The 16169-nt window shown below is 38.7% G+C and overlaps 1 pseudogene; it reads left to right on the top strand.

The window, feature by feature from the left end:
• Window positions 1–5056, top strand: part of LOC112721970 (glutathione transferase GST 23-like) — a 16776-nt pseudogene extending 11720 nt beyond the window's left edge.
• The last annotated feature ends 11113 nt before the right edge of the window (window positions 5057–16169 follow it).

The following is a 16169-nucleotide window of genomic DNA, read 5'->3' as shown; positions in this document are numbered from 1 at the left end:
TTACAGACGTTAGCACACGCCAACATCAGTGTACTTCAAAGAATCACTGACAGTTCATATTCAAAATAATGTCTCTGCCCTTAACATAAGAATGCACACTTCCTCATGGTAAGTCATGTTTGCATAAATTCTTTGACTAACTAAGATATACAGGTTTTTGATTTTGAAAGGTGATTCCAGTCTAAAAATTCCAAATTTTCAACAAAAGAAAAACCTTTCTTTTTCAAATCAGGTAAATTCGCAGAAAGGAGGCATAGAGTACGATACTGAATAATCCCTATAAAAATCGTGGTTCATGGCAGATTTGAAACGATGGGGTTATAGTCTGAGTGAGATGTCATGTAGTGTGATTTTGAGCAAAGGATCAATGTCTGGTTCTCTAACAGATTTGGAGGGCGATGAAGGTTACCTCTTTGTGACGCCAGAACAGACCTTGACTTGGTTTTGCTGTTCAGGAACAGGTTCTTCACAGCAGAACGCTCCTTGATGACCAGGTTCGAAGAGCTTGGTTGGATGCGTTGCCTTAGGTGGTGGGTAAGTTTGGCAGGGCAGGGTACCTTGGTGTGGTCTTGGTTTGCGCCATGGGAGCAGTGCGAGGAGGAAAGGTAGGAGGAATGGTGAAGGTGTGAAGGTTCTATCTTGGGAGCGAGTTGAAGGCTTGGATGGAAGTTTATACACCTTTTCACGAGGAGGCTTGTGTGCTATGGTTTTCTTCCTCATTTGGTGGTTATTTGTTTAAGAAGAAAAAGAGTAATGAGGGTAGTGTGAGAACCGAAGGGATAGAGAAGGAGTTATGGAGGGAAGAGAGGAGTGTTGTAACCGTACCCAAAATAGATTTCCAAACCATGCAATTGCATCACTTTGAAAAGACTTGAAGACATGACCTTATAAAAGAAAGATTTGATTTGATTTTAAACAAGAATTTAATTTTAAATTTTTGAAATCCTTAAAAGAAAAAATTAAATCAACTGAAAAGCCTTTTTGAAAAAATTAAAATAAACTTTTTCAAAAAAATTTAGTCCTCTGCATTGGTTTTGGGTATGATTATCTCCCCATCTGAGGTTTGGGTGATTCTTCCAGGATGGGTTGTATGTATCACCATACACCTCATTTGGTCCTTGGTTGTGCATATACTGTACTTGCTCTTGTGGTTGTTCTTCTTGAGTTTCTTCACTCTGTCCCCATGTGGTTGATGGTTGACTGGTGTTAACTGCTGCAACTTGGAGGCTATCAATCCTCTTGGTCATTTGCTCAAACTGTTGTTGAATTTGCTGCTGTATTAATTTGTTTTGAGCCAGGATTGAATCCACTCCTTCTAGCTCCATTACTCCTCTCCTTTGTGATGGTTGGCGGCCTCTTTGGTGAGCAAAGAAATATTGGTTGTTGGACACCATATCAATGAGTTCTTGAGCCTCTTCTGCAGTTTTCATGAGTTGTAAGGACCCTCCGGCTGAATGATCCAAAGCTTCCTGGGATTTCAGAGTTAGGCCTTCATAGAAGTTCTGCAGCTTCTCCCACTCATTAAACATGGCAGGAGGACATTTCCTGATCAGAGCCTTGTATCTCTCCCATGCCTCATAGATGGGTTCAGCCTCCATTTGTGTAAATGTTTGTACCTCAGCCTTTAACCTTATAATCCTCTGAGGTGGATAGAACTTGGCAAGAAACTTGGTTACCAAATCATCCCAGTTGTTGATGCTATCCCTTGGAAAAGATTCCAACCATTGAGTGGCCTTGTCCCTGAGAGAAAATGGGAATAGCATCAGCTTGTAACTGTCAGGAGGCACACCATTAGTTTTGACAATGTTGCATATCCTCAAGAAAGTGGATAAGTGTTGATGCGGGTCTTCAAGTGGTCCTCCACCAAATGAGCAATTGTTCTGAACCAGAGTGATGAGTTGTGGCTTGAGTTCAAAATTGTTAGCATTGACATTTGGAGCTAAGATGCTGCTTCCACAATGTCTAGGATTTGCAAAGGTATAGGAGGCCAAAACTCTCCTCTGGGGTGGGTTGTTATTGTTGTTGTCTGCTCCACCAGGTGGATTTGTTGAATGTTCCTCCATATCTTGGAATTCCTCTTCTGATTCCTCTTCTCCAACTATGTTTTTCCCTCTTTCAGCCCTTCTTAATCTCCTGAGAGTTCGTTCGTCTTGTTCATGAAAGGTTGGAGTAACTCTTCTTGTCCCTGACATGCAAACAAGACATATAACTCAACAATGGAACACACAGTGATACTCTTCAGTGTCCCTGACATGCAAACAAGACATATAACTCAACAATGAAACACACAGTGATACTCTTCAGTGTAGTCAGTAGAGACAAAACTTCAAACAGTTAGCGTGTTAGTTAACAATTAAAGAAAAAGTGCTTGATCTAAACTACCACCTCACCTAATCATTGTCAATCTAATCAATCCCCGACAACGGCGCCAAAAACTTGATGAGTTATTTTGGTGAAAAATAAATTTCTCCCAAAACACACGAATCTAACCGGCAAGTGTACCGGGTCGTATCAAGTAATAAAAACTCACGGGAGTGAGGTCGATCCCACAGGGATTGAAGGATTGAGCAATTTTAGCTTAGTGGTTAATTTAGTCAAGCGAATCAAGATTTGGTTGAGTGTTTTGTGACTTGCAGAAATTAAATTGCATGGAAGTAAAGAGAACAGGGAATTAAAGTGCTGAATCTTAAAGAACAAGAAATTAAATGGCAGAAACTTAAAGTGCAAGAAATGTAAATGGCTGGAAATGTAAAGGGGATTGGGGATTGGATTTGCAGAATTTAAACAAAGGAAAGTAAATAGCATCAAACAGAAGAGTAAAAGAGAATTGGGATTGAATCGGATATGAAGCAGAAAAGTAAATGAACATAGAAAGCAGTAAACAGAGAATTAAAATGGGAATTTAGATCTCAGGACCCAGAGACTAGAAAACCAAGTCTAGATCTCAATGCCTTCCTAGATCCAACAAGAACAATTGTAAGGGAATTGTAAATTGCAAGGAAAGTAGATGAGAATCAAGTAACAGAAACGGAAATTCAAATTCAGGAAATAAAGCAGAGAGATCCAAGGATGAGATTGAAACAGAATTTATCCAATTCTCCAACCCAAGATCCAAGACAATTGTAATTGAAATTGAAAACAATAAAACTGAGAGGAAGAGAAGTGAATTCTCCTTCCCCAAGACAAAGAAATTAAAGATCACTCAATATCCAAAGCTCTCCGAAAACTATTATGAAAATTCCAAAAGAAAGCTCCCCGAATAACTTGAATTCTATCCTATTTATACACTTTCTTCAATTGATCCTCAAGCCTTGAGTTGGGCCTTTGCTCTTGGTGGAATTGGGTTGAAAGAGGCCTTGGTTGATTGCTCTTGGAGTTTGGAGAAGAACCAAAGTGAACCAATTGAACCGGGTTTGAGTTTTGCAAAAGTTGGAGCTGAAGTTGGAGCTAAAGTTAGGGGTCTAACTTTGGCTCCAACTTTTCATAGCAGCCCACATAATTTGCTGCCATCAACGTTGGCCTTGCCTTGTGTGCTTGTGGCGCCAACGTTAGCCTCCAAGTTAGGGGGCTAACGTTGGCGCAAACGTTGGCCCTTCTCCCTTTGTAATTCATGTGCCAACGTTAGCCTCCAAGTTAGGGGGCTAACGTTGGCGCAAACGTTGGTGTCCAGGGGAGATCTTCTCAAGTTCCAACGTTAGCCTCCAAGTTAGGGGGCTAACGTTGGGGCTAACTTTTGCTCCTCTTCCTTGAATATTTATGTGCCAACGTTAGCCTCCAAGTTAGGGGGCTAACGTTGGCGCAAACGTGGGATGGCCAGAGAGGAAATTTCAAGTTCCAACGTTAGCCTCCAAGTTAGGGGGCTAACGTTGGGGCTAACTTCTTGCTTCCTGGTTCAATTTCACTTATTCCATTGTCCTCTCTTCACTCCTAGCCATTCCTCTTTGCTTCAACCTTTCTCCAAGCTTTCTTCACCTATCATTAATCAACCAAACTCATCAAAGCTATGTTCAAAATCATGAGATATTCAATCTTTCATAATATGCAACAAATATAGCCTAAAACCTCATGAAATGACATGAATTCATATATGGTTGGTTCAATCAAGGGAAACATGAAAATCTACTCAATTCGCTTGCTTGTAGCTCAAGAAAGTGCATAATTCTAATGAAAACAAAAGAAAAAGACTAGCTAAAATAGGCTAGGATGACTTGTCATCACTGAGGAGATGTAGAAAAATATCACAGCTTCTTTCCACCATTTTTTTTAATCGCTTTAAGTTCTTAATTGAAAAATTCTATGCAATTGACAAATCTAGGAACTCATTAATCAAACCCTAAATCAACTTCCAAACACAACTCACACTATTAACTCTACATTGACAAGTAAAAATATGATTTTACTTTTCATAACATCGAAAAATCAAGTTAGAAATGAAGCACAATGTTGAGAGAGGAAACCTGAATTATAGCTCCAATTGAACAGAGCAGAGCTTCAGGCGGCGGCGGCGGTGAAGAAATACACAGTCACGGTGGCAAAGGATGGAGAAAAAGGTGGACTTAGGGTTGAATGGAGTGCGTACGAAGAGAAGCAAAAACGAAAGGAATTTGTGGTAAATGTAAAAAAATAATAATTACTATTAAACTCCCATATGAGGCATATTTATAAATTATTATTTGTGCACATCAGAAAAGCTCAAAAGAGTTGATAGATAGACACTGTTTTCAGTATATATTTGTATTCTCATATGTATTATATGCAAGTTGTTGATTTAGTGGCTATTTTTTGTGGACACGAGTTAATTTAATTGTGTGTGACTTTTAACTCTTCACAGTGTATGCCAACGGTTGTGGCAGCATTTTCCAATGTAGGAGAAGAGCAACAGAAGGCGGCAGAAGAAGCTCGAGAGAATCTGAAGAAGCTTGAGGTTGGACTTGAGGGAAAACGCTTCTTTGGAGGTGATAACATTGGCTTTGCGGACATTGCTATTGGCTGGCTTCCATACTGGATCGGAATAGTTGAGGAAGTTGTGGCCATCAACCTTATTGATGCAGAGTAATGCCTAAGCTTTACTCATGGTTCCATGCTTTTATTGACATTCCAATTATCAAAGAACTCATGCCTCCTCGGCATAAATTGCTCCATAACACCAAGGCATTCCTTCAAGCGTAGACATCATCCCCTTTGAAGGGTATTTCCATTCACATATCGTATATTATATGTGATGCCATCTTACCAAGTTTATTGTTAGGACTAAAACTAGAACAACTAAGAATTAAAGAAGAATGTAAAAAAAAAATGTCATTAATTCTTAGTTGTTCCAGAACTCGCCACAGTTGGCTTTAGATTTTTATAACTGGGTTGGAGGGTTGTTCCCTCACTCATTAGATTCCTATTGCACTTTGGTTCATGTGCTGGTGAAGTCAAGAAGATTCGATGAGGCATTATTTCTTCTGAGAAACTTGATTACTAAAGAGGGCACTCCTCCATTGGTGTTGTTGGAAGTATTGATAGAGAGTTATCGAAGATGTTGCTCTAGTATTACGGCTTTTGATGCATTGGTGAGGGCTTGTACTCAGGTTGGGGCTACTGAAAGTGCTTACGATGTCATCTATAATTTAAGGAGCCGGGATTGTTTCATTCTTATTCATGCTTGGAACAATTTCCTAAATCACTTGTTGCAATTGAATGAAATCGATAGGTTTTGGAATTTGTGAAGGTTGTGGTAGGCTTAGAGAAGGGGGGGTTGAATCTATGCCTTCCTTTTTAGTTGCTGTTATGATCCTTTAAAACAAACTTTCAATTCTGATTCTGTTTTTACTTAGCAGCAGAAATTTATGAGACAATTTATTTTTGTCTCATGAATATCAAAAAACAGAACACAGCAGAGAAGAGAGAAGCTAACACCAGCATGTATTCTGGTTCGGTTGCCTTGTGCTATGCAACCTACATCCAGTCTCCTCCACAACAGTGGAAGAATTTTCACTATAGTTAATAGTATTACATACACCAATTTCACAGGATTGACCCAATCCTTTCACACTCAAGTTCTAACCTAACTTGACATTGGCTATGCTAATACCTAACTATTTCACTCTTAGTGCTAACCCAACTAAGAAAGGGATACCTCACAGGTACAAGATACAAGACATAAACATACCTAAAGAAATCTGAAATAACTCTAGGCTTTTCTCTCAAGTGTATCACTCAGCCTTTTTTCACTCATGGCTTTTACTTGAGCTTTCTCACAATGCCTTTTCTCACAAGAAATTACAGAAAGATAAACTTAGAAAAGTACATTACAATCAGTAAAACATGAAGGAGATTGACTTCATCAGCAGCCTCTTTGCTATGTGCAAAACCAGATTCGCAAACCTCAGATACAGTTCTTTAGTATTGGCCGAATGCTTCTTTTAAAGAAAGCATTATCCAAGTAGGGGAACTTCTTTGCAGAACTCTATTCTCACACTCTGGTTTTCTCTCCTTAGTTTTTGAGTGAACAGCAAACCTCTTTTATCTCCTTGCATGTTGCTGGGTTCTTCTTCCAAGGTCAACACCTTGAGCCTTGAGCTTCACCAACCCACAGATTCACTTTTTCACCTTATTCCCCAGAGTAGAAACTGTTCTTCTGACTTCCTCACCTTGACCGAAAGCCATAAAGCAGCAACCATAGAAATCTTCCAATGGTCAACTTGATCTGAGCCCTTGAAAACTAACTTGGTCCCCAAGTCATGTTTAAGACCGTGGATACACAGCAGAGAAGAACAGAAATCCTCTTTCCCTTGTATCCCATTTCGGATAGAACAGAGAGTTGGGAGGAAGAGAAGAAACCGATTTGCATGTATGAGGAAATGGTTTACCTTTGATTTCTTCTTAAGCTTGATTTGGCTTGAACTTGTTGATTTAACATTCTGTCTTTCAAGCTTAAACCTTCTCTCTCTTGCTTCTTTGGTTACTAGCTTAGGGAAGAAGCTCTTTCTCTCTTTCTTACTTTTCTGAGTTTCTGACTTGACTGAGATAGAGAGGAAAGGAACGTTTATTTGGTGAAAGCAAGTGAGAGGGAATTGAAATTCAATTCGGGCTTGGATCGGGTAGTGATATGCTTGGCCCGTTTTTTATTTCTTTGGCTTCTTTCTTTGCTTTTCCTCGGGGTCTTAATTTTGTTTTCAGCCCACCATCCTTACTGATTGCTTTTCATTCCATTTGGGCTATGGAATTTTGGCCTGCAACAATAAACAATTAGTAATAAGTAAATATAATTAATCAACACTAATTATTTATTTTGCCCAAAAATAATGTTTGTCATCACTAATTAATTTGGTTAATTTCTTAACTCAACAACCTCCCCCTTGATGACAAACATGGTTTAAGCAATAATAAAAAGGAAATGAATTTGAGTAAGTTTAGAAACTCCCTTTGATTTTTGTCATTTGCTATTGTGTTGCTCCCCTTTCCTTTTCAAGATTAGCTCCCCCTTGATTTATGCCTCCTCTTTGTTCCTGTTTTATATTACACTTAAAGAGACCACAATGAAGAGCTATACACATTTATCTAAGGGATATCAGATAAGCAACACTATATAATCAGCCCAACATCAAGCTAATATCAGTAGCAAAAGGGATTCAGCATGTGTAATCAAGTTTTAATGCACCTATTTTCTTACTCCCCCTTTTGTCATCAAGGGCGGATAATCAACAAAAACAACAATACAAATCCTGCAAGAAAAGGTTAGATCACAGTCCAAAGTTCTAACTAACTAACAACAGTGCAGCAGTATTTAGAGTTATTACAGTCATCCAAGATAAAACAGTTTAATAGTAGCAAAATAAAACAGAGTTCATGAGACAAAAAGAGAGCAGCAGCAGCAGCAGCAAATTTCATGAGACAAATCCTAGGCATCAAAACCATTCCCCTTCGAAACAGCTTCTTCTTCAACATCAGTGGCAATGTCTTCATCCTTTTGAAGATTATCAATGAAGGTCATGAGCACAGCCACCCTATCCCTTGATTTTCTCAGAAAGTTCTCATGCTTGCTAGCTAGCTTCCTTTGTTCCTTGCTCATGGCAATCATGTGATTTGATTGGGAAACAAACTCTTGAGCGATATCCTTGACCACATTCAGCAGAGCAGATTTCTTCCCAGTAGAGATGGAAGTACCCTCGGTGGAAGGAGGAGGAGAGTCATCTGGAATGAACTCTTCATCATCATCATCTAGAACCACTCTCTTAGATCAAGTTGGTCTCTTTTGCTGTTTCACTGAACCACCCCCTTTTAGGTATGAATGTCTGTTTTCATAATCCTCATTTGACAGGTCAACACCAAAATTCTCAAATATGCAACTTAAAAACATGCCATAAGGTAGTGCTTTATCTTTCTCACTTCTAACAGAATCAAACATGTATCTAGCCATCAAATAGGCAAAAGAGATTTCTGTTTTAGTGATTAGGGCATATAAAACCAGTATGTCTGTGTAAGATACCCTTTGATATGAACCACTTTGAAGAAGTAAAATGTGGTTGACAATTCGGTGCAACTGAGCACGTTCATATCCTAGGGCTTTGTGAGTGGGTGTGATGCCATCAATTAAGAAAACATGTTCACAGATATGAGCCAAAGCATCATGGTAAGAAATACCAACTCCTTCATCCCACTTTACAGACGTGTAAGCACACGGCCCAACATCAGTGTACTTCAAAGAATCACTGATAGTTTCATTATTCAAAATAATGTCTCTGCCCTTAACATAAGAATGCACACTTCCTTCATGGTAAGTCATGTTTGCATAAAATTCTTTGACTAACTAAGGATATACAAGTTTTTTGATTTTGAAAAGGTGATTCCAGTCTAAAAATTCCAAATTTTCAACAAAAGAAAAACCTTTCTTTTTCAAATCAGGTAAATTCGCAAGAAAGGAGGGACATAGAGTACGATACTGAATAACTCCCTTATAAAAATCGTGGTTCATGGCAGATTTGAAACGATGGGGGTTATAGTCTGAGTGAGATGTCATGTAGTGTGATTTGTGAGCAAAAGGATCAATGTCTGATTCTCTAACAGATTTGAGAGGGCGATGAAGGTTACCTCTTTGTGAGCGCACAGGAACAGACCTTGACTTAGGTTTTGCTGTCTTAGGAACAGGTTCTTCAACAGCAGAACGCTTACCCTTGGATGAGCCAGGTTTCGAAGAGCTTGGTTTGGATGGCGTTGCCTTAGGTGGTGGCGTAAGTTTGGTAGGGGCAGGGTACCTTGGTGTGGTCTTGGTTTGCACCATGGGAGCAGTGCGAGGAGGAAAGGTAGGAGGAGATGGTGAAGGTGTGAAGGTTCTATCTTGGGAGCGAGTTGAAGGCTTGGATGGAAGTTTATACACCTTTTCACGAGGAGGCTTGTGTGCTATGGTTTTCTTCCTCATTTGGTGGTTATTTGGTTTAAGAAGAAAAAGAGTAATGAGGGTAGTGGTGAGAACCGAAGGGATAGAGAAGGAGTTATGGAGGGAAGAGAGGGAGTGTTGGTAACCGTACCCAAAAGTAGATTTCCAAAACCATGCAACTGCATCACCATTTGAAAAGACTTGAAAAGACATGACCTTATAAAAGAAAGATTTGATTTGATTTTAAAAACAAAGAAATTTTAAATTTTAAATTTTTGAAATCCTTAAAAAGAAAAAATTAAATCAAACTGAAAAGCCTTTTTGAAAAAAAATTAAAATAAAACTTTTTCAAAAAAAATTAATCACACAGGCCAACAAAAATTATTAACCAAAAATTGTAACATTCATATTTGGGCCCAGAGATGGTTGGACTTAAGGAAACACATTTGGACCACTCATGATCTGAATTTTGAAGTTGGCCCAGATTGAGTTTCACTTGAAACGAGCCCAGAACACGCTGATTTGAAGGAAATATTCATCATCTGCCCAGAATTATCTCATACCTGTTTATGAGACAAAAAGCTCCAGCAAATACATCAGTATTTTTCAAATAAAGAATCATAACTCAAAATTCCTAGACAAGTCCTAAGCATGCAGAATCTATCCTCAGCTAATGGTTTTGTAAAAATATCTGCTAATTGCTCCTCTGATTTAACAAATTGAATACTAATATCCCCTTTTTGGACATCTTCTCTTATTGAGTGAAATTTCACTTCAATATGCTTAGTCCTAGAGTGCAAAACTGGATTTTTAGAAATATTAATAGCACTCATATTATCACACATCAAGGGAATATTTTCAGCATTTAGTTTGTAATCAGCAAGCTGTGTTTTTAACCATAGAAGTTGAGAACAACAAGAAGAAGCAGCTATATACTCAGCCTCTGCAGTGGATAAGGCCACAGTTGGTTGCTTCTTACTTGACCAAACATTTAGGGACTTTCCAAGGAAGCAACATAAACCTGAAGTGCTCCTTCTATCAACTCTATCACCAGTAAAATCTGCATCACAATAACCAACTGCAGAAAAATCATCAATCTTAGGATACCAAAGACCAAAATTGGATGGGCCATGAACATATCTAATGATCTTTTAACTGCAGAAAGATGTGACTCTTTTGGTTTGGATTGGAACCTAGAACACAATTCAACACTTTGCACAATATCGGGTCTAGAGGAAGTTAAGTACATAAGAGAACCAATCATTCCTCTATACCTAGTCTCATCAACATCTTTCTCAGTTTCTCCCTTATCTAATTTTGAATTAGGATGCATGGGAGTTCCCATAGGTTTGGCATTTTTCATACCAAATTTCTTAACTAATTCCTTGGCATACTTTTCTTGATAAATGAAAATACCTTTTTCAGTTTGTTTAATTTTTAGCCCTAGGAAAAAATTAAGTTCACCCATTATACTCATGTCAAATTCACTTGTCATGAGTTTTCCAAATTCAGAACAAAGGGATTCATTAGCTGATCCAAAAATAATGTCATCAACATATATTTGGACTAGAAAAAAGAATCATTAGAATTCTTGATAAATAGAGTTGTGTTAGTGGTGCCTCTTTGAAAACCATTTTTCAAAAGAAATGAGCTAATTCTCTCATACCAAGCTCTAGGAGCTTGTCTTAAACCATAGAGAGCTTTTGATAATTTGAAAACATGATTAGAATGCTCTTTATTTTCAAAACCAGGAGGCTGCTCCACATACACTTCTCTATCTATCACACCATTCAAAAATGCACATTTCACATCCATTTGATATAATTTAAAACCACAAAATGCAGCATAAGCTAAGAGAAGTCTTATGGCTCCCATTCGGGCAACAGGGGCAAAGGATTCATCAAAGTCTATTCCTTCTTCTTGGTCATATCCTTGTGCCACTAGCCTTGCCTTGTTTCTTGCAATGCTACCATCTTCTCCCAACTTGTTCCGAAATATCCACTTGGTTCCGGTCACTTTCTTTCCACTTGGCCTTGGGACCAAAGTCCACACTTAGTTCTTTTTAAACTCAAGAAGCTTATCCTCCATAGCTTTAACCCAAGAAGGGTCACTAAGGGCTTCCTTGACATTTTGAGGCTCTATTTGTGAAAGAAGGGCAATGTTTGATCCTTCATTTGCCTTTCTAGTGGAGGACCGTGTTTGCACTCCATGAGAGACGTCCCCAATGACAAATTCCTCAGGATAATTCTTCAAGAATCTCCATTCACGAGGTCTGGTGGACTTGGAGGCAGATTCAGTTACCAAGGGATTCTGGGTGCTGCTGGCTTCAGGGTATCCTTCAGATTCGTGAGACAAAATAGAATTGTCTCTTAAATTTTTAGCAACAGCAGTTTCTGGTTCAGCTTGAACAGAATTTCCATTCTCTTGATTTTGCACAGTTTCAACTTCCTTTTGTGCTTGATTTCCTGCATCACAATCTTCCAAAATGCTTTGTACCAAGTTAGTATCACAAAATGTAACATGTATGGACTCCTCAATAATTCTAGCATCTTGATGATAAACCATATATGCTTTACTAGTTGTGGAATATCCTACAAACAAACACTCATAAGCCTTTGGATCAAATTTACCCAAATTTTCTTTGTTATTTAAAACAAAATATTTGCATCCAAAGATGTGCAAGTAATCTAAGTTTGGTGGGTAGCCTTTCCAAAGTTCATAAGGGGTTTTCTTCATAAATTTTCTTATGATTGTTCTATTCAAAATGTGGCTAGCCGTGTTAACCGCTTCAGCCCAAAGGAATTTTGGAACATTACTTTCACAAAGCATAGCTCTTGTCATCTCTTGTATGATTCTATTTCTTCTTTCCACAACACCATTTTTGTTGTGGTGTTCTTGGACAAGAGAAGTTGTGAGATATTCTAAATTCCTCACAAAAGGATTCAAATAAATTATTTTCAAATTCAGTTCCATGATCGCTTCTTATAGAAGAGATTTTCAAATCCTTTTCATTTTAAATTTTCTTGCAAAAAGGTTCAAAGGCCGAAAAGGCTTCATTTTTGTGTGCAAGAAATAAAACCCAACCAAACCTAGTATAGTCATCCACAATTACTAAACCATAATGTTTACCACCTAGGCTTTGAGTTCTTGTTGGACCAAATAAATTAATGTGTAGCAACTCAAGTGGTCTTTTAGTAGAGATGTCTTCCTTTGGTTTAAAAGAACTTTTTATTTGTTTTCCCATTTGGCAAGCATACAAGTGATGTCTTTGTCAAACTATATCAAAGGAAGACCTCTTACTAATTCTTTCTTTACAAGTTTGTTTATTTGAAACATACTTGCATGGCCCAATCTCTTGTGCCATAACCACTTTTCAGATTCTTTAGAGTGAAGACAAGCTACATTTTGATCCTTTAGTTCATCAAGAGTAAGTCCATACATATTATTAAAACGTTTGGCAGCAAACATCATTTCATTTGTCTTTTCATTAACAACACAGCATTCAAGTCTTTTGAAAACTACCAAATATCCTAAGTCACACAGCTGACTTATACTCAAAAGATTGTGCTTCAAACCACATACCAAAAGTACATCATCAATAAAAGTAGATTGTTCATTACCTACTTTTCCAACAGCAATGATTTTACCTTTACCATCATCTCCAAAGGTCATAAAACCTCCATCATACTTATTTAGTTTGATGAAGTAGGTTGACCTTCCAGTCATGTGCCTTGAACATCCACTATCCATGTACCACATGTCCTTTTTGTTCTTGGATGCTAGGCAAATCTGCATGAAGAGTTTCAAGTAGCCTTAGGTATCCAAATTAATTTGGATCCTTTGAAGTTAATCCATCTTGGTTGCCCAAGTGCATTGAAATCACAAACAACATGGTAAACTTTATTTCCTATAACTCTTTTTTCAATGAAGCATTGTGCATATGAGTGACCAATTTTCTTGCAATCGACATAATGATTTTTTGATGTGTGTCGCTGAAATTGGGGTGAGTTATATTGCTTGAAATTATTAAAGTGTTGAAATTTTCTGATTTTTGGAGGAGATGCATTCCTTTTGACAAACTGGTTTTTCTTAAAGTTATTCCTCTTTGCAAAAGCATTTTCACCAGAATTTCTTTGAACATTTTTACTTTCAAAAATGAGGTTTTGTTGTAAAATGGTGGTTTCTTGAAAACAGTCTCATTTTTCGAAATGTAACCCAAACCTGGCCGGTTTGAACTCATATCAGTTCTTGGTAAAGGTTCAGTTTTACTTGTGTATACTTCATCAAATTTTTCTTCAAAAGTTGAAACATATCCTGTTCCAAGGGTTACCTGAAACTGGAGGTTGATCTTGGGTGAGATCTTCTGTACTGGTCGGTGCTGACGTGTCCGGCTGGTAAGTGGCGGCCAGAGCTGTCATGTCCGACTTGTTGGACTGACTGCACTGCTGATCCTTTGTCACCGGAGGGTGGGGGTACCTGAAAGAGACTTCGATGCTTAAGTTAGCATGGGTATTAAACAGGTTTTATGTAGAATCAGAGTATGAGTTATACCTGGGTGCTCCAGTATATTTATAGTAGTGTGGGCTGACCTTTCCGATAAGGTAAGTTAGTTATCTTATCTTATCTTATCTTATTTTGAGTGAAGTCAGCTTATCTTCAAGGGAACTGCCTTATCTCTATAGGCTTTGGATTGCCTTTGGATTTGGGTCGTGTTCCTCTATTTGGGCCCTTTACTGGGGCCGAGCTCTTTGAGAAGAGGTCGGCTAGTCGAACCTGAAGAGGTCGGTCGCCATGTCGCTAAATATCCCAGGTCGGACAGCTCGACCAGGGTATGAACAGTGCCCCTGCTTGAGCTCGGTCTTCTTTTTTGAGGTCGAGTCCTTGACTTCGGTCCTTCTCTAGCGAAGCCGAACTCAAGCATTTTAGTCGATTTTTTCCTTCTGTAGAATCTTTTAATGTAGAACGTTTTTCTTTAAAAGCGCCCGCTTTTATATCAGCGCTTTTGGAACGTATGAGGGTTTAATACTTTCATTAATTAGCATTAATTGCCCCGTTTTCCTTTGAAGCTTTATTTTGATTTTTGAAAACCCAGAAACGGTTTCTCTTCTTTGGTCTTTTGTAACTTCTTCACATTTTCTTCCTTTGTTCTCTCGCTCTCTGTTTCTTGCCCTTGTTTCTGCTTTTTCTTGCGTTGCGGCGTCGCTCGGCGAATTTTCTGGGCAGCTTCCATTTTTATGCCTCCTTCTTTCCTTCGAAGCTTCTTCCTTCTCCAGGTGAGTTCCATTCGTATTTTCTTTCTCTTTCGCTACTTTGGCTTTGTGATCAAGTTTTGATTTTGCTTTAGAGAAAGTTTGGATCTTTCTGTTTTGTCGCACCTAATTGTTATGTGTTCTAGAGTTCCTTCATCTTCTGTAAGATCCTTTTTGCCTTTCCTGTTACTTGATGCCTTTTAGGGCTTTTGCATGTTCTGTTATTTCTGTCTGATACCAATAACCGGAGAATCTGCATCTTTTTCTCATTTTGTTTGAAGATTGCTTTTGTCTGATTCTGAAAAAGGTTGCATCTTTGGTGGTTTCTTCTTGTCGTGCCTTGATGTTTAGGGATGCACTCTTGCTGTTTGCCGTCTTCTTTTCTTGTTTGAGAGGTGCTGGGATGCGAGTTATAGATTTTTTCCTGAGAACCTTGCTTTGTTACTGCCTCCAAAGGATGCCCCAAGATTTTTGGTTTGGGTCTTGGGGTTTTCCTTTTCTGCTTGTTTGACTGTATTGTTTTGATTGAGTTGTTTTATCCCTTGTCTGAGATATTTTTAGTAATCCCCTCTCTTTTTCTTATTTGTAGGATTAGTTGGCCTCATGTCTTCTCGCAATAACATTGTCGAGATGTCTTCCAGAGTTCCCGAGGGGATGTCCGATTGGCTGGACTCCCTTGTCTTGATGTGTGTTTCTGTTGTGGATGCTGAATTTTGCATAAAGCTGAGGAAGCGTCATAGGATTTGTGGTAACAATGCCTAGGAGAGGGATTACGAGCTTGTTGCTCCTGATTCTGATGAGAGGGTCTGTTTTCCGACCTCCATCGAGGGGGAGCGTCCCTTCTTCTATGCCTATGAACATTTCTTCAGCCAAATGGACATTACTTTTCCTTTTACTGCTTTTGAGACCGATCTGTTGTGGTCGTGTAATATTGCCCCATCACAGCTTCACCCGAATTCCTGGGGCTTTATCAAAATTTTTCAGCTACTTTGCCAAGAGTTAGGTGTAACGCCTTCTCAGACTATCTTCCTTTATCTGTTTGTTTCTGCCAAGCCTGGTGGTTCTTCGAAAAAAAAACTTCTGGGTTTCTTTCAGGTCTGCCCAGGGCCATAAAGTGTTTGCTATGTATGATGAATCCTTTAAGGATTTCAAGAATTACTTTTTCAAAGTTCGTGCTGTCGAGGGGCTCGTCCCTTTTTTCTTGATGAAAATGATGAGCCCTCTTTTCCTCTGGAGTGGCAGAAGGATGCGAGAGTGTCTCGCTATACTTGGGAGATGCTTGACGATGTTGAGCGTGCCTTTGTTGTTGTCCTTGAGGATTTATGGGGGGCACCACCCCATCTTGATACCAAAAGGTTTTTAAATGACTATCCCTGGTCCGGGCTGTTTTGGGTATTTGCCTGACTTGTTTCTATGCTTGTTTCTTAGTTTGACTTCCTTATCTTGTGATTGTAACCTTTTACTGTGGCTGATTTTGCAGAGATGTCAAAAAACAATGACTCCATGAAGGCCTTCAAGAGGGCAAAGAAGGCGACTGCTGCTCAAAATATTTCGGC

Source organism: Arachis hypogaea, chromosome 11, assembly GCF_003086295.3.
Source record: "Arachis hypogaea cultivar Tifrunner chromosome 11, arahy.Tifrunner.gnm2.J5K5, whole genome shotgun sequence".
NCBI lineage: Eukaryota > Viridiplantae > Streptophyta > Magnoliopsida > Fabales > Fabaceae > Arachis > Arachis hypogaea.
The sequence above is the reverse complement of the archived record's forward strand: the minus strand, read 5'-3'. Positions and strand labels throughout refer to the sequence as shown.